The sequence below is a fragment of the Bactrocera tryoni genome, chromosome 5 (genome assembly GCF_016617805.1).
Source record: "Bactrocera tryoni isolate S06 chromosome 5, CSIRO_BtryS06_freeze2, whole genome shotgun sequence".
Taxonomy (NCBI): domain Eukaryota; kingdom Metazoa; phylum Arthropoda; class Insecta; order Diptera; family Tephritidae; genus Bactrocera; species Bactrocera tryoni.
In genome coordinates, this window is record NC_052503.1 from 79,344,256 (window position 1) to 79,367,401 (window position 23,146).

At 36.0% G+C, this 23,146-nt stretch overlaps 1 long non-coding RNA gene across 1 annotated transcript in view; it reads right to left on the bottom strand.

The window, feature by feature from the left end:
• Positions 1-23,146, bottom strand: part of LOC120777244 — an 86,086-nt gene that overhangs the window by 46,897 nt on the left and 16,043 nt on the right. The window contains exon 2 of the long non-coding RNA XR_005705500.1: positions 556-597. This is a non-coding gene — a long non-coding RNA (uncharacterized LOC120777244). The remainder of the gene's footprint in view (positions 1-555; positions 598-23,146) is intronic.

Genomic DNA, 23,146 nt, shown 5'->3' on the forward strand with positions numbered 1-23,146 from the left:
GCAAGTTCTTTGAGCGCCCTTCACTTGGGAGAGGCCAGAAACGATACTTTAACATATGGCTCAAGCAGCTCATGACTTCCGGTTTTAGACCAAATACCCGCTGGCTAGCCAAAGATCATTCGTTTGAAGGCGAGCTAAAGTGAGAACGCCAACCATCCCTTCCCAGGGTTGTGCGCTGGCGTTTTCTTTATAAAATTATTATAAACTCACTAGTTGGTGGGAACAAACATGATTATGTTGATGTTCCAAAAAATATATTTTGACGCCATACTGCATAAAAACCAGTAGATTATTTTAAAATAGCACAAATCGTTTTAAGCTCCTCCAGCAAATATCTGATAATATTTATTAAAGTAAATTTATTGAATTTAAAGCTTCAGTTGCGTAAACTTTATTTGACAAAGAACTCTACTTCGGTTCGGTTTTCATCGAATAATTTAAATTTCAGCAATAAAAAAATGCAGTTAGGCAATATATTGCCATAGAAATATATTAATAAATATACATAACCATATTCGGTTGTTTACAAATGTAAAGGTAAACAATTTGACTTACCCAAAAACTACCCAAATTGATTGAGCTCAGAAACTGTGTAGTCTGCAAAAGAAGAATAACAGATATCAACAAAACTAAAATTGAAACCTGCAAAAAATTTAAGGTAAAATCATAATAACAATAATAATGTTGTCAAAAGCAGCAAAATCAAGTATCAAAGTTCTGACACTAAGCAACAGTAGCAACGAAAATGCAAAAAAAAAGTATGAATGAAACTAAAATAATAATAAATAAATAATAACATAACAGAACGGGTCGAACGCACGCATAGTTCTACACATCACTATATCCTTAAGAATATAATGTATGTGTGTGCATATGTGTTAGCCAACATATGTGCGCTGTCATGCTGTTACATTGTAACTGCTCACCTAAATGTCAACATCCTGTTTCCGGTTGCTGGCATTATGGTATTATTGCGCTGTGTTGTGCCAATGACTCGCCACTTTTGCACCGGCTATTGACTGCCAAAAAATTTAGACATTTTCAATTTGGCCAAAGGATGCTCCGAAACATTTTTCGAAAATTGCTTTTTTATTTTATTATTTTTTTTGTGGTTGGCAACAGTAGTTGGCCATAACCGTGGCAACCAACAATTAAATAAAAGTGCAACTATTGGCATGACCACCGGGCAAGTGTTGTCGAAAAATTGCTGGGATGTGCGCAGAGGGGTTGAGTGTTGAATTGGCAAGGAGTGTGGCTGCAGAGCACATCCTGGATCCAACGTGGGTGGCTCAAACGCACTTTTTAATGCGAAATGCGTGCGGGCTGGTTAAAAAAAGTGTGGAAGTGCTTACTTCAAGTCACCACATTGAATTGGAGTGGGTGTAAGTTGTCAATAGACTTGCATGTCAAAAGCTAAAGGCTTAAAGCAAATATTAGCTAGTCGACAAATGGCCTAACTGATTATGATAGAAGATGGTAGGCTTATAGTATATAAGTGGCTATGGACGCTAAGCTGTTCAATGCATGATACTAACACACATATACTTACATACATATATAATTTTACGGCATATTTTTACACAAAAAAATAATAATAATAAACCAAAAAGGAAAATTCGTTTGTTCATATATGCTTGTATGTCATAGTCTCTTCTATGTTCAACTTATGATTGTGACATGTGAAAAAGGACATTTTTCACTTACAGCGCATTCAACGTCAACACATATCCCTAACTGGTTAGTCCTTTATTCGATGCTAACATATCTTACTTACACTCATGCACAGCATCTTCGCTCATGCTTCTACTGCCTTTCTGCTTCTTCAGCAAACAATTTCATACAGCTATTCTTTAACTACACCACACTTGGTAAGACTATTGATTTTCCCTATTATTATTATGAATTCTTTTTTATCTCCATTTTTTTATTTTTTTATTTGCGAAATGGGTACTTGTGCATTGCTGCCTTTAAAGGAATTTCACAAACGCATACTTGGACTGGTAGACAAGACAAGTGTGCGTGCGAATGGCCGTGACGTTGTACCAGAGCGGCAGCGATTGCCTGCAACGCACACACGCTAACAAGCAAATTTGCCAGCATATATCAGGCTATTGGTTATAGGATACTAACGCACATATACACATACATATATTTATATTTGTGTGTGTATATAAATGTGCATGTGTGTTCTGCTGGAAAAATATTGAGTTTTTGTGAAAAAACGCAAGATTTTTGTGAACAGAAAATTTCAAATAAATCCGCAGACAATTGAGTAGGAGCGCCAGCATGTCTTTGCGCTGAGTAAAATTACAAAGGAACCTTTACGCTGTTACAGTGAAAAATATATGTAGGCATTTGTCAACAACTACACAGAATTATTTTTGGAAAGGATACTTTAAATTTTAATTTTTCGCTGGACACTGTAAAGTTATAAATAAATATATATCGTGACTTTTAAAAAGTAAACAAAAATTATCATCAAAAAATCAAAATTCACTTTTTTAATATATAATATAACCAATTTATAACCAAAACTCTAAATTTTGTTTCAATTCATTCAATTCATTTTTCTTCATATATGTATGCATAAACTTTTACGCATCCGTTATCAGATTTAACCAATATATAACCAATATATAACCACTTTGTAACCAAAACACAAAATTATGTTTCAATAAGAGTGGTTTCTATTATAACGTTTTTCCTTCGTTTATGTATGTATCTATCAACTTTTAAACTTGCGCTGTCAGATTTAACTAATATATAACTAATATATAACCAATGTTTAACCACTTTATAACCAATATATAACCACTTTATAACCAAAAATCAATGTTTTATTATGAGTTGTTTCCATTGCATAGTTTTTTTTTTAGTTAAAAAAAATCTGAATTTCCCACTTCTCTGAGACTTATTGGTGTTTAAATGGTCGATTTATATGCTATTCAGGCACAACTATCTCTAGATAGATGTGAAGGATATCTCTCTTAACAACTAATAATTTAAGCATATAACCTCTTATCTCAACTTTTCTATATTCAAAATTTCAACCTTATAACATAGAAGCATACTCCATCCTTCAGTTTATCCACCATTCCTACAGCAGCTTCATTAAAGATCGATTCCTAAAACAAATATTTCATGAAACAAAAATCGTAAAATAATAATAAAATCCGCTTAGCCTCGCGTATCAGCCCAATTATTTCATATTTTACAGAAATAGTGAAAACTGTGTATAAACAAGAACTTCCCACGCAATAATACGCCGAGGAATACACTCTGTGGCATACGATTTCCATTGAATTCCATTTCTCTTCACATTTGTTCAACCGCTGTTTTCTTCTTGTGCATTTTCGGTTGTTTGCTTTGGCATCAGTTGTTTGCCAGTATTGCGGACATTATGTAAATAAAGTGAAATATAATCAACTTAACAATAAAATCCGATTTATGTTTGCATAGGTCAGCTGTTTGTTGTCTGCCTTCGTTTAAAGTACAGCAAATTCAAGAGCATGAATCAGTGCTACAATCGTGAGAGAGAGGACGGCCTCTGTGGACTAAATAAGATTGAAGCGGAATGAATATATACTGGAGTTGGGCGTAATTTAAAGCATATTAAACATGTATTATAAGAAAATAGAGAGATGGAGCGCATGTTTAATAAGTATAGATGCTTTATTGTTTCTAGGTTGCGATTTAAGACAGATTTCATTTAATTTAGGTAACTAATGACTTTTTAACGAGTAGCTGGCTTTCGTGCGCTTGTAGGCCCCGAGAGTGGTTTGATTCAGTGTTTGAACTCTTTTGTCCAAAATTTGACAGTTTTTGGTTAAAACTCAACACTCGTTTTGGAAAGTAATCCTGAAAAGCGCACTACAACTTGTAGACCCCGAGGGTGATTAGTTACATGGTTTGAAGCCTTTTTGGTTTACACTCAACGCTGGTTTCGGAAATAAAACCTGAGAGTCCCACTGTCACTACAACAGTCTCTCTTCCAAATAATATTTCCAAAGCTATTTAAACTAGAGCTAAGAGCTGATGAACTTTGCGACAGATTTGCTTTTTGTTTCAAGTCAACCTTGATTCAAGGTTATGACGATCGTAGAAGATCCGTTATATTAAATCTCATATGAGATCATTAATAGCGTTAAAGGATTGTTAAGTAAATTGAAATCAAAAACTTAACAGATTTAGTTTAAAATCGGATGTGGTTTTTAGGTCTTCATGGATGTCCCCTATTCAAATTATGAATGATTTTTGATTCTGCGTTCCACGTATAGGCTAGGTTATGAGGTCGACACTAACAGAGATCTCATTTAGGCAGCTTAAAACGCTGGTCCGTTGTGACCTAAAACTTCTAAGTAGATGATGCAAACTTACAAATTGTTAAGGCGCTTTGAGCCTAACACACATTTTTTGAGATGACTATTGTCGGTTTCTGCTACCTTTCCTGGTTCGTCGAAGATAGGACTGCCGAAATGTTCCAACCTCAGCCTTGCAAAGGCTGGCCAATGGAGAAGAAAGTGCGTGAAAGTTAGCCACTGTGCTCCTAGTAAACTAAAATTGTAAAAAACTGAACCTTTTATGGAGGTGAATGAAGAGAGATAAAACGACAGAGTTTGGTACAATATTTGATAACTGAGTTTGGGTCGTGAAGTTAGGTAATCAACATGAGAAATAAAGCGAAGTTCTAGTTAGTCCGTAATAACTGCTCGATGTATCAATTTTTATAGCAACATATTCCTTTTATACCTCAAACTGACGATTTTGGTACTACAACCTGGATCTGAAACCACTAAGATTCCAAAGCATATGAAAAAGTCCTATGAAATATGTAAGGATATGTAAGAAAATACAGTTTATTTAGCAGTTACGATAAGCTGCTTCGATAATCGGCTTCGGTGGTCGGCCTTGGAAATCGGTTACTTGCCGAAAAATCTGCCGGTAAGAGCAGCAACGTTAGTGCTAATTGTACTTAGTTGAAGCTAAATAAATATTCGATTGCCTTAAATGGATGGGAGTTAAGTTTCTATGAGACATGCTTTAAGAATTATTGTCAAAACAGATATGAGTCGCCTCACAAAGATGTAATGAAACGAATTTAAGGTAGGTTGTATTGAAAATTGAGCTCCTCTTTGTCACAGTGAAGCAGATCTTCACCTTATTTAGTATAAAAATGTGTTTTTTTTTGGAAAAAAAGAGGTATTAAGACTAAGTAAATTTAATATATTTTCAATTTTATATAAAATATTCTTTCATAAAAGCCATCTTTGAAAATAATCTGTCTTATGAAATATTGAAATTTGAACGACTTAAATTGTAAAAGCAATTTAAAAGCGCTTTATTCTGGCGGCAAATATTTTTCACACACCTGCATTTATAATTAAAGTACATGTATGTAATACCTTTGGGAAAAATTTCACTAGCTCCGAATACTTGCATGTGTGAATTATGCAGCGCTTTTTGCATAAACGGATTACACTCTCATCATTCGTGTACTTTTATGCATGTGTGTGTGTGTGGTGTGAGCAAAAGTTTAGCATTTCAGTTTGGCTAATTGATGAAATCAAGCGCTTGTAGCTTTAAAATATTTCAAACACACACACATAAGCAAATAAGCAACAACAAAACGTGGACGGTCAGCAGCTTGCTTATTTTGTAATACGAGCACAAATACGAACTGCAACTTTTGGTTACATAAAGTACATGTACAAGCAATTAACCTACATCATAGTCAAACAGCGCACACACACTCACACGCGCATATAAATACACACGGGCAAACATGCTAATATTGAAGAAAAAGAAGATTTATGGTTCTGTGCGTGGAAAGTGAGAGGAATATTTTTTGCAGTCTGGTAAAGGACATTATTTGACTGCTGCCGCTTGCTTATATACAAGTACACATATACTATGTACAAAAATACACAGTAACACACATTTCAGCTATGCGTGTGTATTTGCATATTTCTTCCTTTTTTCAAATTCGACCTCAAAAACTAGTTGTTTGCTGTCTAGATGTGCGTCCATGACTGATCGTTGTGCTACTTAAGTATTCAAATCGAATCACAGTTTGTTGGGGAAAATTCTAAATTTCAACGTCAACACACGCGTGTCACTCTCAGTCAGTCGCTCAGTCACTCGCTTATATGGAACATGTTAAACCATTTATGCCCACAAGCGTGGCAAGTAGAAAAAAGCTTAATGATATATGACAAAAGTGTGTATGGAAATAGAACATGTGCTTATAAACACATTAAGGACAACTTTGACAGTCCCGAAATTTCTGGATCGAAAAGTAAAAATTAGGTTTATAGTAATTTTGTGCTTAATTGTATATCTTGCTAGGCTTTAAAGACATTTTTGAGAATCCCGAAATTTCGGGACTTTTCGCAGCCATTTTTCACGTTATACATATGTATCTGTATGGACATTATAAATTATAATATTAAATTTTGGGCACCAATCCCGAAATTTCGGGACTGAAAAAAATTTACAGGAATTTTTGCGGCTAGATACTTACGCAAATATATTGGTGCGCTGTAAGGACATCTTTCAAAATCCCGAAATTTCGGGATTTCAAAATTAACATGACATACCGTTATTTCGAATGTCGTTTGTATATATCGGTGTAGTTGAACATTTATTTTTAACAAATTTTCCAAATCCCGAAATTTCTAGAATATTATCGCTGTTATATTTTTTCAAATCCAATTAGTTTAAAGTTAATTTACATTTTTTTATTAAAAATTAAAATTCGGGAGCGCGAATATTGCAACTGGGTTACAAAAAACAATTTCTAAAAACATGCTAGTTTGTTTGAGCAGTAACACTATCACAGACCGCATGTCCTTGTCTGTGCAAATTCGTTATCAAACGCGCACATAGCGAGCGCTAATGTATGCATAAGTAAATACATGCGCACATATTTATTCCCACGCAATACTAACACTCTTGCATTTCAACGCCACTAAAACAGTGCTTTATTGCATTTTGCTCGCCTTTTTTACTTCAATAAACACACGCACACAAAATAGCTGGGCAGCAACAACTATGTTTATATGTATGCGTGTACACGTGCATATTGCGATTTATTGCTGCCATGTCCTTGAATGTTGCTCGCTTTTGTTGGTTGCTTCAGCTTTGGCTTTGGCTTTGGCTGGGCGTGCTGACTACTAGCAGCACTTGCTTGTTGTTGACGTGTTGCGGTGCATAAAAGTTTGCCTCAACAATGCAACTACAACAACGAAAAAAAGACCCAACTAAATAACACTATATGTATGTACATATATGTATATGTATGATCGTATATAAGCATGTAGTGTGCACTTCAGCGCTTTCATTTACACCCGCACTAACCGGCACTACAGACATGTTTATGTATGTATGTATGCAATTCGCTACCCCTCTTCACCTTCAACGCCATTCTATTGATGCTTGTGGCATTTCGATGCGGCTGCTGTGGCATGTGTTGTTGTGGTCCGCTTCTATGTGGTTGTTACATTGTTAGACATTTGTTGGCCATCATTTCATGCTCGCGTGTGTGTGTATTTGCAGTTTCATTACTCCGGGTAATGTGTCGTTTCTTTGGCACCAATGACACTTATTGAGAGAGCTGGCCAGCCAGCCAACGCTCATTGTCTGCTAGCGGTCGTACTGGGGTGCTGTGTGGGAGACGTAGTATTAAAGTTGCTGCGTGAAGCTTTTTTTTTTTGATTTGAAACATGTTCTTAAAGAATTTAAATTTTTGGACGTGAGACCGCTAGTAAGGATGTAGCGATATTTGTAGCAGAAGAATCTTGTTTTATACTCAGTTTTCACACCTCTAAGTCCATAGACTGCTAAGCTCGTGGTATTCGTCAGTACAGAAGTAAGACCATAAATGCAAAATTCTATTCCTGGGAGTCTCTTCCATTAAATTCTGTTTGCGGAATATAAATTTCTGATGCTGAAACGTTTAGAATGTTGCGAAAGGCCTTCAGTGATAATTGTTTGTCGCGAGCAAGTGTGTTTGATTGGTAGAAATTATTCAAATAGTGTCGAAAACGCCTTGACGACGAACTACGGCCACGACGGCCTTTAACACCAACTGAGGAAGGTGCTTGATAATCGACAATTAACCATCAGAGATCTTGCTGGCATCGTTGGAACATCGAAAGGTGCAGTGAAAACAATTTTAAAAATAATATGAGCCTAAGAAAAGTGCAAGACCGATTGGTTCCTAAATCACTCAATTTGGTCGAAACACAGCGTCACGTTAACGTCTGTGAAACAATGCTTTCCGACTACCAGCATGTCATGAAACGTATTATTACTCGCCCTGAGTACTCGATCTATTCGATTTTCTGCTCATAGATGTCTTCCCATAAAGTTAAAAATTTTTATCAAAGTACGTAATTTTTCTAACAAGATGCTTCCATTTCTTCTCTCTCTGTAAAGGCTTTTCAAAACTCTATTGCCGCAAATGTAGTTAAAAGGCGCAGTCAAGATGAAAAGTAGTTTCGTACAGGTATGTCGGTCAGAAGCGTCGACTAATCCGCTGATATGTGAAATGGTGAGTTCAGACAACAAAGACAATTTTAGCTTCTATGGCCTTCTGAGCAGCGCGATATTCATTTCTTTCCTTCGTAGTCGGAGAACCCACTAACCTCACTTTATAGTTTATAGTTGATTTTCGAAACAAACTTTTCTGAGGATCCAAAGCCATTTTACAAGTACACTTATTGTTCCTGAACAGAACAGAGCATGTTAAACTTGCAACGAAGTTTGTAACGCCCAAAAGGAAACATCAGAGACCACAAAAAGTAACATAAATTATAAGTAAACGTGACGGGCTGGGTCGATACCGTCCGTCCGTTTATCTTTATATGCTATACTGGAATACAAACTGAACGATCGGAACCAAATTCTTGAAGGAAAAACTTTTTCATTTGACAAGATATCTTCTCGTTATTTGTCATGGATTATTGCCTAGAACAATAATGCAATCTGCGAGGAAATTATTCAGATCGAGGCAATATAGCATATAGCGAAAGAAAGTGCTTGTAGGAAAAACTTTGGCATTCGAAAAGGTATTTTCATGCAATTTTGCATGGATTATTGCCTGAAGAAGCCGTGCAATCTCAGAAGAAATTATTCTGATCGGTCCACTATAACATATATCTGCCATACAAACTCATCAATTCGAATCAATTGCTTGCATAGAGAACTTTTTCAATTGGCGAGATATCTTCAAGAAATTCTGCATGGATTATTGCCTAGGACAATGGTGAAACCTTCGAAGAAATGGTTCAGATTGGGCCGATATGACATGGAGCTGCCATACAAATCGAACGATTGGAATTAAGTGCTTGTATAGAAAACTTTTTCAATTGAAGCGATATTTTCACGAAATTGTGTACAGATTATTATCTAAAGACAGTGCAAGTGCTCACAAGAAATGATTCTGATCGGATTACTATAGCATATAGCTGTCATACAAATCGAACGATCGGAACCAAATGCTTGTATGAAAAACTTTTTCATTTGGGGAGATATTTTCACGAAACTTAGTATGAATTATTGTTTTAGACAATAGCACAATCTCCGAATATATTGTTCGTATCGAATCACAATAGCATATATGTAGCTGCCATACAAACTGACCGATCAATGATACTTGTAAGGAATTTTAGTCAATGGCTTGCTACATTTTTATATTTATTATACTCAATATATGCCACAACAATTTCAGCTACTTTATTATTAAGCATTTCATCATGAATGCATTGTGCATTTTTCCGCAACTTTATGACACATTTAATTGACCGGAATTTGTTGTAATTAAATTTATTGAATTAAAACTTCTTCAAAGTGCATTATGCCAGCGTAAAAATTTAATGCAAATTCGAATACATTTAACATACTTTTGTCTGTTTTTTGCTACGCCGTAAATCCATCAATTAAGCGCAATCATTCGTTTTTTTTTTTTGCAAGCTGAGCTGCCATTACTGCTGACTCCATCTAACTATCTGTCTGTATAAATATCCATTCACTTGCAATTGTGCTGTCACAGTCAATAAAGCGCAACGTTGAATGATTTTATGTGCATAATGCACATCCTCTGCAGCCAACAAGACGTGCTGCTTGCATGTATGTGTGTGTGTGTGAAGGATATATGCATATCCTTACTACTGTAACGCCTGCCAGCGTGGAGCTTACACTACTTTTGCCGCTCTGATTATTATATGTGAGCGTGGCTGTGTGCACCGCTGCGCTTTGCTGCTTCCTCCTTCCTCCTTCAGTGCGCATAAATAGCCAAATAATAAAAATTTCGTGCACACTAACCTACTTTATGAGCTTCCGCTGAGTTCGCTTGTCTCGCAGTTTTTGCTTTTCTGTTTGTTCTTTTTTTTTTGTTTTTTCCGTTCACTTTTCTCGGCGCAATGTTGCTATGCGATCTTTGCGTGCATCATTCATCATCATTCGCAATGCCAACAGCAGAGCAGTAGGGCCAAAGCGTACTTTTGTAATCACTAGTATCTATATAAGTGTGTGTGTGTGTGTCGATAGCACCGGATGACCAAGTCACAGCTTAAACGGCAGCTACTTTTACATAGCCGCTTCCCTATATATTTGTATACATACATATTTTATTTATAAGCATGCATTAATATATATAGTTGCTTGTAGTGAAGTCGTGCATGAGCCGAGAAGTCATTGTACTTTTGTGCGCGCAGCAATCATCCTTGTTGCTGGCGATTCTTATGCCACGCTCTACCCGGCTTAATGAACAATTCATGTCAATCGCTAATTACCCTAGCATCCTGACGCTAAAGTAACGGTAGTGGAAGTGTTATATTGTAGCTACACGCTCTGCTCCCTCACTGTCACACCTTCTGCTGCCATCGCACGCGCTCTCTCTCTCTCTCTCTCTCTCTTACATATGCCATTACTGCCTCCTTCTAAAACACAATAGCGTATAAATATGCTGCAATTGCTTCAACCCAAGCTCCGCCAACTTGACTTGCCTACTGTTGTTCCGCTAGCTTGATGTCCGCTTTGCAAGACATAACAATGCCACATTTATTGAGCTTAGCGCAGGGAAAAAACTATCAGCCGTGCGCTGTTGATTTTGATCTAGCCTACTTTTTACGCCAATTTATTCGTGTCCCTCTTAACATCTCATTCTCATGCACTCATTGTGTCTTATCTCGGCTTGAGCATTTAGCTCACAGTATTTCTTTGTTGTTTTTGTACATTGCGCTTGACTTTATCATTTCATTGCTGTTGATTGGTAGCGGCAATTCCTATCCGCTTGAAATAGTTAAGTATTCTGCACGATTTATTACTTTTTTCGTCATTCCTATACATATACATTAAAGTGTGGCCAAATATTAGGGTGGCTCTTAAATGTGTCAAAATTTTTTTTCAAATATTGTCTAAGTATTTACCGAGTACTACTATCCAAGCTATAACCTATGAACTTGAGTGGTGATTTTTGAGAATTAGGGTGTGTCTCACAATGGCCTGAAGTCAATTTTCTTAAAGTAAGATTTTTTTCATATTTGAAATACTAAATAAGCAAAAGCGATAAAATCTCTAATAAACTTCTGTAGACTGAAAAAACGTTCAATAAAAGTCAGGTAACTGACATCTGCTTTGAAGTCACTGAAGTGTCTTACAGCGTTCAGAAGTCAGTTTCCTTTAAGAGGAATCAAAAATTAATATTTTCTTTCATTCGGCGACAAAATAGGCACTACAAAGTACATATATTTTACTAAAATTTTTTCATTCTATAAAGTCTTCAATAAATTTTTAAAAACCACCCTAGTATACTCAAATTTTCAACTCATTTGGACATACAAAATGAACAGGCTTTTCTAGTATAATTGATTGGAAGTTAAAAAAAATATGTAATTAGTTTTTTAGAACCTCCCTAATATATAAAAACATATACATATGTTATACGTACGAATGGAATATATATTTTGATGTTCCTACGAAAAATTTCAAGTACAAATTTTTTAACACTGAAATAATTCTTAATACAATGCTTAATAACCACCCTAATACACCTATTCACACACCTACACAATATTTAATATTTAAGAGTATATATACTCCTCTGCCAGTATCCATACCAGCAATGTTTTCAAGAAGTAAAGCTAAATAAATTTTAAACTAACATTTTAGAACCACCTTAATATGTCTATATATGTATATGCATATCCAGCGGTCTATATATTCAACACCTCCAAGAATATTCTTAAGAATAAAGTTTTCAAAAATGAAGACCTTCCGAGAACACAGACTAAAAACAATTGTAATTTACCTTTTAGAACCACCCTAATGCACCTACATATATACATATCTTAATGTGAATGTACGTATGCTCCACCAGCAGTGTCCTTCAGAACAATGCGAACTAAATTAACTAACACTCCCACATATTTAATTGCTTTACTCGAACAGCCATTTTACTCCTGCACTTCCTGCCATCCTTTGCGCCCTGCTCACATCGCCCCACCCGAGCTCATCATCAATATGCTATTATGCTCGCATAAGAAAATTAAAAAAGACAAAAAGTAGTGCAACAGTGGCAGTGGATATTCGCTTCATTCATTCGCAGCTGTCATGCAATGCCCACAAGCGTAGATAAGTCAATTAGGTTTAGCCTTAATTTGCTTGCATGCGCTATATCTACAAAAAGTTAAAAAAAAAAATTGAAAAAAAGAAATAAAAGAAATTAAAAAGCAGTAACTCGGAGGCACTGCAAGTTCGGCATCAACACAGTGGAAAGTAAAAAAAAAAAGTATTGATTAAGGAAAACTGAGTAATTACAAACCGAAGCGTTACTCAGACTGATAACTAAGCCTTTAAGCAACCCACAAGCGTACAACCAAACATCAAAAAAATATATTTCATCCAACGACAACAGTTTAGCCAAAAGCAGTATCTCCTCCTACGCACTCCCTTGCCACCAGCACACCCATTTTGCGAGTACCCTGTACAGCTTTCACTCACCACCACCACTACAATTTGGTGAATGAGGGCAATTAATAAATACATGAGAACGCATTGTCATGGAAAAGCTTCAGCAAGCAGTCAGAAAAACCTTCATACTTATATGTCTGCAAGTACTTAAGAAAAAGATCTGCGTAGAAAGTGAAGGCTCTCAGAAATTGCTGCTTGCTTCAACGTAAGACTTCAATGCACTAATTAAAGAGTTGTCTGAAGGCGCTATCATTCGATATACGGCAAATTGAATACTAAGCACCTACATACAAAACTGAGAACCTTGATTGGAGAGCTGGAGTAAGTACGGACAATTTAAGAATGAAATGAAATTGATGCTTTAACGGACAATAGTTATTGTACGAATAAGGGAGGGAATACTAAAAGGATAGAATTAGCGGTAATGATTAAATATAATATATTAATTTCATTGTTCTAAGTAAAGCTTATGAAAAGCTTTAAGCTCTAAAAAAGCTCATAATTTATGTGAAAGTGAGATATTTTTCTATTAAATACCTCCAGACCTAAGTGTCTCACCAGATTTTCTACTCATCCCATTGTCTGTACCTTAAGTTGAGTTCTACGTAAAGTTCGTAAAAAGCTTCATTCAAAAGCTCCAAAACAAAAATTAATTTTTAGTTGAAATATCTTCATACTTTTCTCAATATCGGTCAATTTTAACAGTGCATTTTTTAATTCTCTCAAGACTTTGTGCTCTAAGTGAAGCTATAAGTGAAGCTTATATAAAGCTCATAAGATATACGAAATTGAAATATTTTCCTCTTGCCTCTGAGCATAAGTATTTCATTACCAAATTTACTATTTTTCCACGACTTTGCCAACAATTATTAATGAGGTAAAGCTCATAAAAGGCTTTGCTCAAAAGCTCCAATAAAAAAATTCAATTTTATTTGAAATATCCTCATACTTCATAACAACAAAATTTTTCAATTCTCTCAAGACTTTGGTTTAACTGCTCTAAGTTAAGCTTATGAATAGCTTTAAGCTCACAAAAAGCTTAAAGCTAACGAAAAGCTGGTAGGATATGTGAAAATACGATATTTTTCTCTAACCTTTGAGCATAAGTGTTTCGTCACCAGTGTTCACCATCAACACTTTATACAAGTAATGAGGTAAAGCTCATAAAAAGCTTCACTGAAAAGTTCTAATACAAAAATTAATTTTAATGTGAGAAATTTCGTCTTCCATTGAACACAAAGGACACGAAAAATCGTTTTTGGTCAGAAGTCTCTCAAAAAATGGACAAAAAAGCTTATAGTGCTGACGACAGTGTTCTTAAACTTAAGATAATTATTTTAAAAATGATGCTTTCATTCAAAGAAATTTATTTGTTTTATTCAGCAGTAATTCTATCTACACAAGAGTATCTCAAACCTCGCTCACCACATGCCATCCGATAGCTACATCTAATTTATGGTTAAAAAGGTGCCTTAAGGGCATACATACAACGGATTATATGTGTTACACGTATTACCTCTAAGCAGAGCAACTACAAGTCAGCTTAGTTGATGTCCTGAGCAACGCCAAACTCATACGGCTACTGACGACTAGCAACGAGCTTATCAAATTAACGCCTAATTTATGTTCGTGTTGTTGACTACTTTCATGACAGCAACTGCATCAGCCACATACGATTAGGCAGTTACACACGAATAAATGTGGCTATGTACTATCTAGATTTGTGAGTTGCACGAATTGTATTTCATCAGCGGGTGATCACGCATATGCACCTAGCTATTTAGCTATATAACCAATCAAGCAAGCAACCATTCATCCATTCACCGGCCATTTATTCGTGCCGTAAGTTAGCCAGACAGTCTGTCATCCAATTTCAGCCATTTGTATGCCGCCTAATGTGCTTTAGCTTCATTAGTTGGCCAGCAAGGATGGATATCCATGGCTAAAATATATGCTTATACACCATTACGCCGACGCCACGAAGGCTCTACGACTTTAATAGACGATTGCTATTGGCGTTGTTGGCAGTCAATTGTATTTGACATATGTTTCATTTAAGGCGAAGAATAATGGTTTGCAATTTACTTGCGGTACATACATACATATACTAACACAAAATTACAAGGATTTAGTTGTAGCATAGGTGGGTGGTATAATACAAGCAGTGCTCTAAATATGGGTCAATGTGGGATTTAAGTGTTGGCAGTAGTACTTGTAATTGCAGTAAATGGCTGTGGTTGCGAGGTGTAACAATGGAAATGCATTCGTGGCTTAAAACATGTCAACAACAAGGACATTAAATGCACTTTTGAACGATTGAAGGATTTTTGCCACTGATTAATTACAGTTGTGGCTGAAATCGATAAAGGAAATGTGTCGAACAATCAATCAAGTATTGTAAACATACGAAATAAATTGCAACCGAATATCAATGCAATTTTATAATTTAATTGGCGATGTTGTGAGTCGAATAATGGCGTTTGATTGAGTAGTGACAATTAGCGGGAATCAATTCAATTAGGAGCACGTTTAAATAGTTGAAATAACCGAAAAAATGGTTAGTTAATCATGTCCTTTCATACATCCTTTTTCCGAGCTACGTTTAAAAATGCTCAAAACTTACGGAAAGTGTTATCTTTGTAATTTAAAACAATTATATTTTGATTATGAGAGGTAAACACTTTTTACCGTTAGAGCTTTTCCCTCCAGCTTCCCCTTTTTCTAATCCAACTACATTTTACAAGTCAGATCTACTACTTAAGCGCAACAATATTTGCTTTCCTGGAACAAATATGTGGCCTTAAAAATGTCTTGTCATATATCCTTTTTCGTGTTTAGCGTTTCACAAGTTAAATTATGTAACACAACTTAACACTAATATAATATTATACAGGAACATATATTTTGCGTATATATTATTACTTTTAACAATGTCCTGCTATATATCCTTTTTCACCAAACTAAATTTCATGCCAAATTTTACGAAATTTGAATTTTTTAGTTGTCCTAATATCTTTTAGTGATTCAGAACTTACATTACAAATATTTTAATTGACTCTAATTGACAGCAGAAGCCACCAATACCGGTTTATGCAATAAAATAACTGTTGGTTATATTTCATTATAATTTTTAGTGTCCTGTCTTGTATACATATTTATCAGTGAGTCATGTTCCTATCAAGGCATAATCCATATTATATCACGCTTAGAATGGTAGAATTGTTTGCGAATGGTCAGTTAGTTGCATAAGTTCCGATTACGATGTCAGAAGAAAAATTATAATTTATGTTAAGAAGATAAAAATATTTGTTTACTACTGTTTTGATGTACACATATGTATGATTTATATTAGTGTTCTGCTTGAAAACTTTGTGGCAATCAATTATAAACAGTAATATGTTTCAACTTAATTACTAAATAAATAAATTAATCATACGTTTTGTTACATGTTCATGTACATAAAAGCCTTACAGTTGACTCGAAGCTTGCTTATAAGAAAGCGTGTACATAAAGAATGGTAAAATGTTTTATTTATGTAATATGATTATTTGCGCTTGTCTGCCTTTTAACGGACTTTGCATTTTTCAATTTCACTACTTCTTACAGTAAGCAGTTTGCATTGCTACATAGATTACACCAACTTGTTTTCAATTATAACCAATTTTTCAAATGTCCTTCCATATATCCTTCTTCTGCAAGTCAACTTTTATTTAAAAAAAATACATTGCGTACTATTTTCTGAGCAGCAAAAACACTTACCGAACTCGACTTTCATTTCCAAGTCATCTACAAGCCATTTCGTAAATCATTACACACTGCAATATGTATCTACATTTACACTAAACGCATACAAATTTTCACTCATCTGCGGCGAGTTTTGGCAGCATCCTGGCATATATCCTTTTTATTTAACTGACATATTTGTGCAAATAAAAATTTAGAAATCAGTGTGTAGTCAACAAGAGACTTGGCAAGGTCAGCTGGCCTTGAAACTTTTGTTTATGCAGCAAATAAATGCGCATGAATCATTTGACGCTGATAAGCCAAATTATTTGTTTATTAAGCTTTGACCTGCTTGATTTATAAATTTGTTTTGATGACCGTTACGTCGCTAATAAATCACGGTAGCGTACACAAACAAATTTTAGTTAATAACTCGACTTAAGTTTTTGTTATACACTGTGTTATACACTCAACGGTTTGGCAATTATTATCCTTGAACTCGCGCTAACTATTATATTAGTCGGTAGGTGTGTGCGTGTAGTTTATTGCTGCTTAAAGTTTTCGGCTACCGCATGCCACAGCGAACTATCGCTGTGTCTGGTAAATTTTTATGCTTGTGGGGGTGTGTGTAGCAGCTTTATCTGCCAGTATTCTCAACCGTTAATGAGCTGAATTGTTGTCGCATCCATGTATGGCATGTCCTTGTGGGTACTTGCATATAAGTATCTGTGTGTGTGTGCGTGCGACAAGTTCTTTGCAACAAATTTCGCGCTTATCTAATAGGCCATACTTCACAATTTCTCGTTAAAATTATTGCAAAAGTTAATATTAACGACGTTGATGAAAATCACTGTAGCGCGGCGCGGCATGCGTGAATGAGCGAACGAACGTAAAAGTAGTTACTATACAAAGGAGTATATATTACACACACACCGAAAGTGTTGTGAACCTACGAGTGGCTGGCGAAAAGTTTTGTCAAAGTCAGCCGCTACATGCTATGTATACTGAAGTAGGTCCTTACACACACAACAACAAAAGAATATATATCAGTTCCAACGTAAGCTTCAACGAAATAAATTAAAGGCCTAGTCGCCGAAATTGATAGCTGCGCACGAGCATATAAATAATATGAAAAGCAAAATTTAATCATATGTCCTGCACGGCAAGGATATGCAAGCATAATTTAATATGAAAATCAACGCGCATAGAAATTATGAATCAGCGTAATGCAGCAAAGAAATTTATGGAAACAAGCATGCAGGACGAAGTGTGTGTGGTGAAGCGCAAAAATAGCAAGGCAAACCAAAGAATGTTAAGAAACAGCCACGCAGACAATAGCCGTCAGACAATGAGATCTTTGCGTGCGCTTAAAGCACAATATACCAGTCGCCATACGCACAAGGCGTGAGTGCTAACTCGCTGTATCCTTTCATGCAACAACGGCGAACTGCTGCCACAACTGCCTGCACTAAGTTAGCAGCGTTTATAGCGTACACTTGCCACAGCTCAGAGCTAATAAAAAGTGACTTATGCGCCACATAACTGGAAACGGCAACGGCATCTTTCACTTGTTAAGTATCGCCTGCCTGGTAACTTACGGCTGTGAGTGGCGAGTGTGAGTGGCCGCGCCTAAGTGGTTGAGTGCAAAAGTGAGTAAGAGAAGGGCAAAACGAGAAGAAAGGAAAAGAAAGCAACACAAAGCTGAAAAAGTAATAGAAAATTTTAATAATATGCAGCAAACTAAAATAGACAGCCCGAAAGCGGTGTGAGTGGACTGCCGCTCAGCTCTGAGTTGGCCTAATAGAATGTGTAAAGCTGTTAAGCAATATATTGGTAGCTTGGTGTGGCAAGTTGAAGCGGCATAATGCATAAAGTATAAACACATTGCAATCTTGAAAGAATTTAATTGTTGTATATTATCTGCCAAGTGGCTGGTAAAGTAGAGAGGTAATGGATAGCAAGAGTTGATGCGAGGCTTAATGGAAATGCAAGCGCTTTAAGCGCTCAAACTTAAGCGCATATATTAATGAAAATTTTAAAAAATATTTTTTCATTAAAAAGAAAGGCTTAGAACGCATTTCAATACATAAGTAATAGCGTCTGTACGTACTAATAGCAACTGAACTATTATTAAAGCTAACTCCAAACTGGAAGTTTAAAATTTCTTCTTCTTCTTAATTGGCGTAGAAACCGCTTAAGCGATATTTCGTCTTGCCCTCGTTCACTGCCAGACCCATTTTCTGTGCTTCCTTGTCCAGCCTGGAGAAAGCAGAACTAACGGCGCGGGTGTTGAGGCCGATGATATCAATATCATCGGCATACGCCAACAGCTGTACACTCTTATAGAAGATGGTACCTTCTCTATTTAGTTCTGCGGCTCGAACTATTGTCTCCAAAAGCAGGTTGAAAAAGTCGCACGATAGGGAATCGCCTTGTCTGAAACCTCGTTTGGTATCGAACGGCTCGGAGAGGTCCTTCCCGATCCTGACGGAGCTTTTGGTGTTATTCAACGTCAGTTTACACAGCCGTATTAGTTTTGCGGGGATACCAAATTCAGACATCGCGGCATAAAGGCAGCTCCTTTTCGTGCTGTCGAAAGCAGCTTTGAAATCGACGAAGAGGTGGTGTGTGTCGATTCTCCTTTCACGGGTCTTTTCCAAGATTTGGCGCATGATGAATATCTGGTCGGTTGTTGATTAGCCAGGTCTAAAGCCACACTGATAAGGTCCGATCAGTTTGTTGACGGTGGGCTTTAATCTTTCACACAGTACGCTCGATAGAACCTTATATGCGATGTTGAGGAGGCTAATCCCACGGTAGTTGGCGCAGATTGTGGGGTCTCCTTTTTTATGGATTGGGCATAGCACACTTAAATTCCAATCGTTGGGCATGCTTTCGTCCGACCATATTTTACAAAGAAGCTGATGCATGCACCTTATCAGTTCTTCGCCGCCGTGTTTGAATAGCTCGGCCGGCAATCCGTCGGCTCCTGCCGCTTTGTTGTTCTTCAGGCGGGCAATTGCTATTCGAACTTCGTCATGGTCGGGTAATGGAATGTCTGTTCCATCGTCATCGATTGGGGAATCGGGTTCTCCTTCTTCTGGTGTTGTGCGTTCACTGCCATTCAGCAGGCTGGAGAAGTGTTCCCTCCATAATTTAAGTATGCTTTGGGCATCAGTGACTAGATCACCTTTGGGGGTTCTACAGGAATACGCTCCGGTCTTGAAACCTTCCGTAAGCCGCCGCATTTTTTCGTAGAATTTTCGAGCATTACCCCTGTCGGCCAGCTTATCAAGCTCTTCGTACTCACGCATTTCAGCCTCTTTCTTCTTCTGTCTACAAATGCGTCTCGCTTCCCCTCCAGTTTAAAATTTAAGTAGTTTAATTCAGTAGCAACAAAACAAAAAACGCTAACTTCGCCTACACCAAAGCTATAATATCCTTCAGTGCTGCATTTTTATAGTTTAAACTGGTATGAAAATACATTTTCTTGATTTTGATCGGTCAGTTTATTTGGCAACTATATGCAATATTGATACGATTTGAATAGTATATTTGGAGATTGTATTATCAACTAAAAAGGTTTCCCATATGAGGTCTTGAGTTCGATCTTAACAATTTCTTCGGAGGTTATAGCAATGTTTTGAGTAATACTTCATGCCAAATTACGTGAGGATACCTTGTCAAACTAAAATGTTTGCGATACGAGGACTTGAGTTGTATCGTTCAATTTGCATAAGATCTACATATATGCAAAAGTGGTCCGACCTGAACAATTTCTTCGGCCATTGCATAATTTCTTTAAGCAATAAACCATGTCAAATTTCGTGAAGATATTTCGCCAAACAAAAAAGTTTTCCTTACAAGGACTTGATTCCAATCGTTCAGTTTGCATGGCAGCTATGTGCTATAGTGGTGTTTCAGATAATAATCTGGACTGAGTTTCAAGAAGATGTCTCTTAACGTTAAAAACTTTTCCTTACAAGGACTTAATTCCTACCGTTCACTTTGTATGAAGTCAATATAGCATTATTGCTCCGATATTGGCGGTTCACCAAATTAGTAACTTCTTGAATAAAGACGTGTGCACAATTTATGTACTATAACTCACAAAAATGAGTGACTACTTCGCTTATATACAAACACTCAGAAGAAAATGGTTATATCGGCTCAACTCGGTCCACTGATCATTTATGGTATACTATATATGTACATATATTTTATAGGGTCTCCGACATTTCCTTCTAAAGTAGGTATCACAAATATTGTGTTAAACGTAATATACCCAGCACAGGGTATAAATTCCGTCAGCTAAATGTACTATTTAATCAAATTACTTATAAAAAATATTCTATAAGCCTGTTAAGAATTACAATTTTTATAAACAGCGAATGAAATCATTGCATATAACGTGAGTGCATTCACAAATATACAAAATTGCAGCTAAAAAATAACTTTACAAAGCTACGAATATGGTATGTGAAGGCCCTAAAATCGTACTTGTATTAGTGAAATACAAAATTTAGATCCACTCTGATTCTGAGGATTTCAGGACACTTTTTTCGTTTGCTATAAAGTGGAATACAATTGAATTAAGCATCGAGTGCTGAGTTATACGATCTGCTTGTTATTCAAACAAGAAATTTTAATGGCAATTCATTTTCTTTCCTGGCTCTTGAAATTGGAACATAACCTTCGAGTACAACTGAGCTGAGCAACGAAACATGACTGAGTAAATGTAAACAGATTTTATAGAACTAGAAATATATCTGTGTTTACGCAAATAAAGGAGAAGAAAGAGAGATTAGTATATCTAAATTTTCTGTTAATAGGAGTAAATAGTTCTTTTAAGCAACAATTTTCTATAGGTTCATAAACTTGGTGAGAAGAATAATACATAAATAACTTTTGGTCGCAGGAAATATAGGGTTTATACCAAATGCTTTAATCGAAAAGAGTAAGAATTCGCACTGATTCGCCTAAACCGAACTCGGGATAAATGAATGCTTTGATTGTAGTTAAAAGCAAAATTCTAAAATTATCAATTTTTAAAGTTATTCAATATCTGACATTGCGAACTTTGCCTGCTGAAAGTTTACCTTACTTTAATTTTTATAAAGTTTTTTGGGATTAAATTCCGAATTATTGTCTTCTGGGAAACTACTAAGCCTAATGTTTCCTATTTTCCATGTAGAAAAGGTAATTTTCCGAGGTGGAAATATATTATATTTGCTTTTCAAGGTTTGTGTTTTAAGCTTGATCTTCTAATTTTAAGATTTTGTTCTACACTAGTTCAAAAAAGTACGTCATATAACAAATTAGGTTTCTGAGTGCTCGAAAGAACAGTGTTGTCAAGTGATTTCGAAATTACGCAATGGTATTGGGGAATACACTGTATCTCTTCAATAAATTGCTGTAAATATTTTGGCAACCATAATCAGCCCAGACTCGTCATTAGCTAATGACTATTGGTTTTTGATATGTCAAAGAATTCTCTCAACGCTTTTTTTAATTTCGGTTTCTCTGTTAAAGGAAAAAATAAATTTCATAAAACCAGCTCCTTAAATAGTAGAATATAAATTTAGCAAAGAGTATAAATTTACCAAAATAGCATAATTTGTTCGACCACTGGTCAGTGATACTTTGCATAAATTGGCAACTCAAATAATATAGATAATCTTTACCCTTTTTCTTTAACTTCTTCGTTCAATGCAGAAATAAAGCATAACGGCAAGCAGTATAGACTACTCATTAAAGCAAATTTCCAGCAGATATTAGACAAGAAGTCGCGTAAGAAATACAGAAACTGCGCTTAACACAAGAAACTATAGAAAAAGCCTCATTACCAACGGCTGGTCCGCCGAGGCGGTTAAGCAAACACTAAATGAAGAGAAAAAGTCTGCATCTAATACGTGTGACGATAAGAAAGCGCAGATGTGCGAACAAAAAGACAATCAAGAAAATCTGTGACCAAGCAATCAAGTAGAGGCACGGCATGAGAAGCCAATGTCCTTAACCGACATACCAATATGTATTTGATGTGACACACTAAGCAAGACGATCAAAGACCTAGAAGTTGCAAATACTAACTTTGTGTGTGGCAGGTTTTGTTTGCTTACGAAAGTGAATGTGTGTGCATTTAATTTGCGTCTATGGCGTGATGATGATAATATGCCAAGATGCCGTCGACTTTTGCTGCACAGCTGCTAATTGTAATTAACACCTCATTTGTGTGCGACCAAAGCAACAAAACAGCGCAACCAAAGAACAAACAAAGTAACGAAACAAACGCGTAAAATGGAAGAGAACAAGAACTAAGATGGCGTAACAGCAGACAGTTTTAGCCGCAACGAATCAACTAGCAATAAACAATAGGTAAACAAAAGTTGAACTGCACTATAAAAGTTGCAGAAAAAAAAAAACAAGAACACAGCAGAAGTAGTAATGTTGA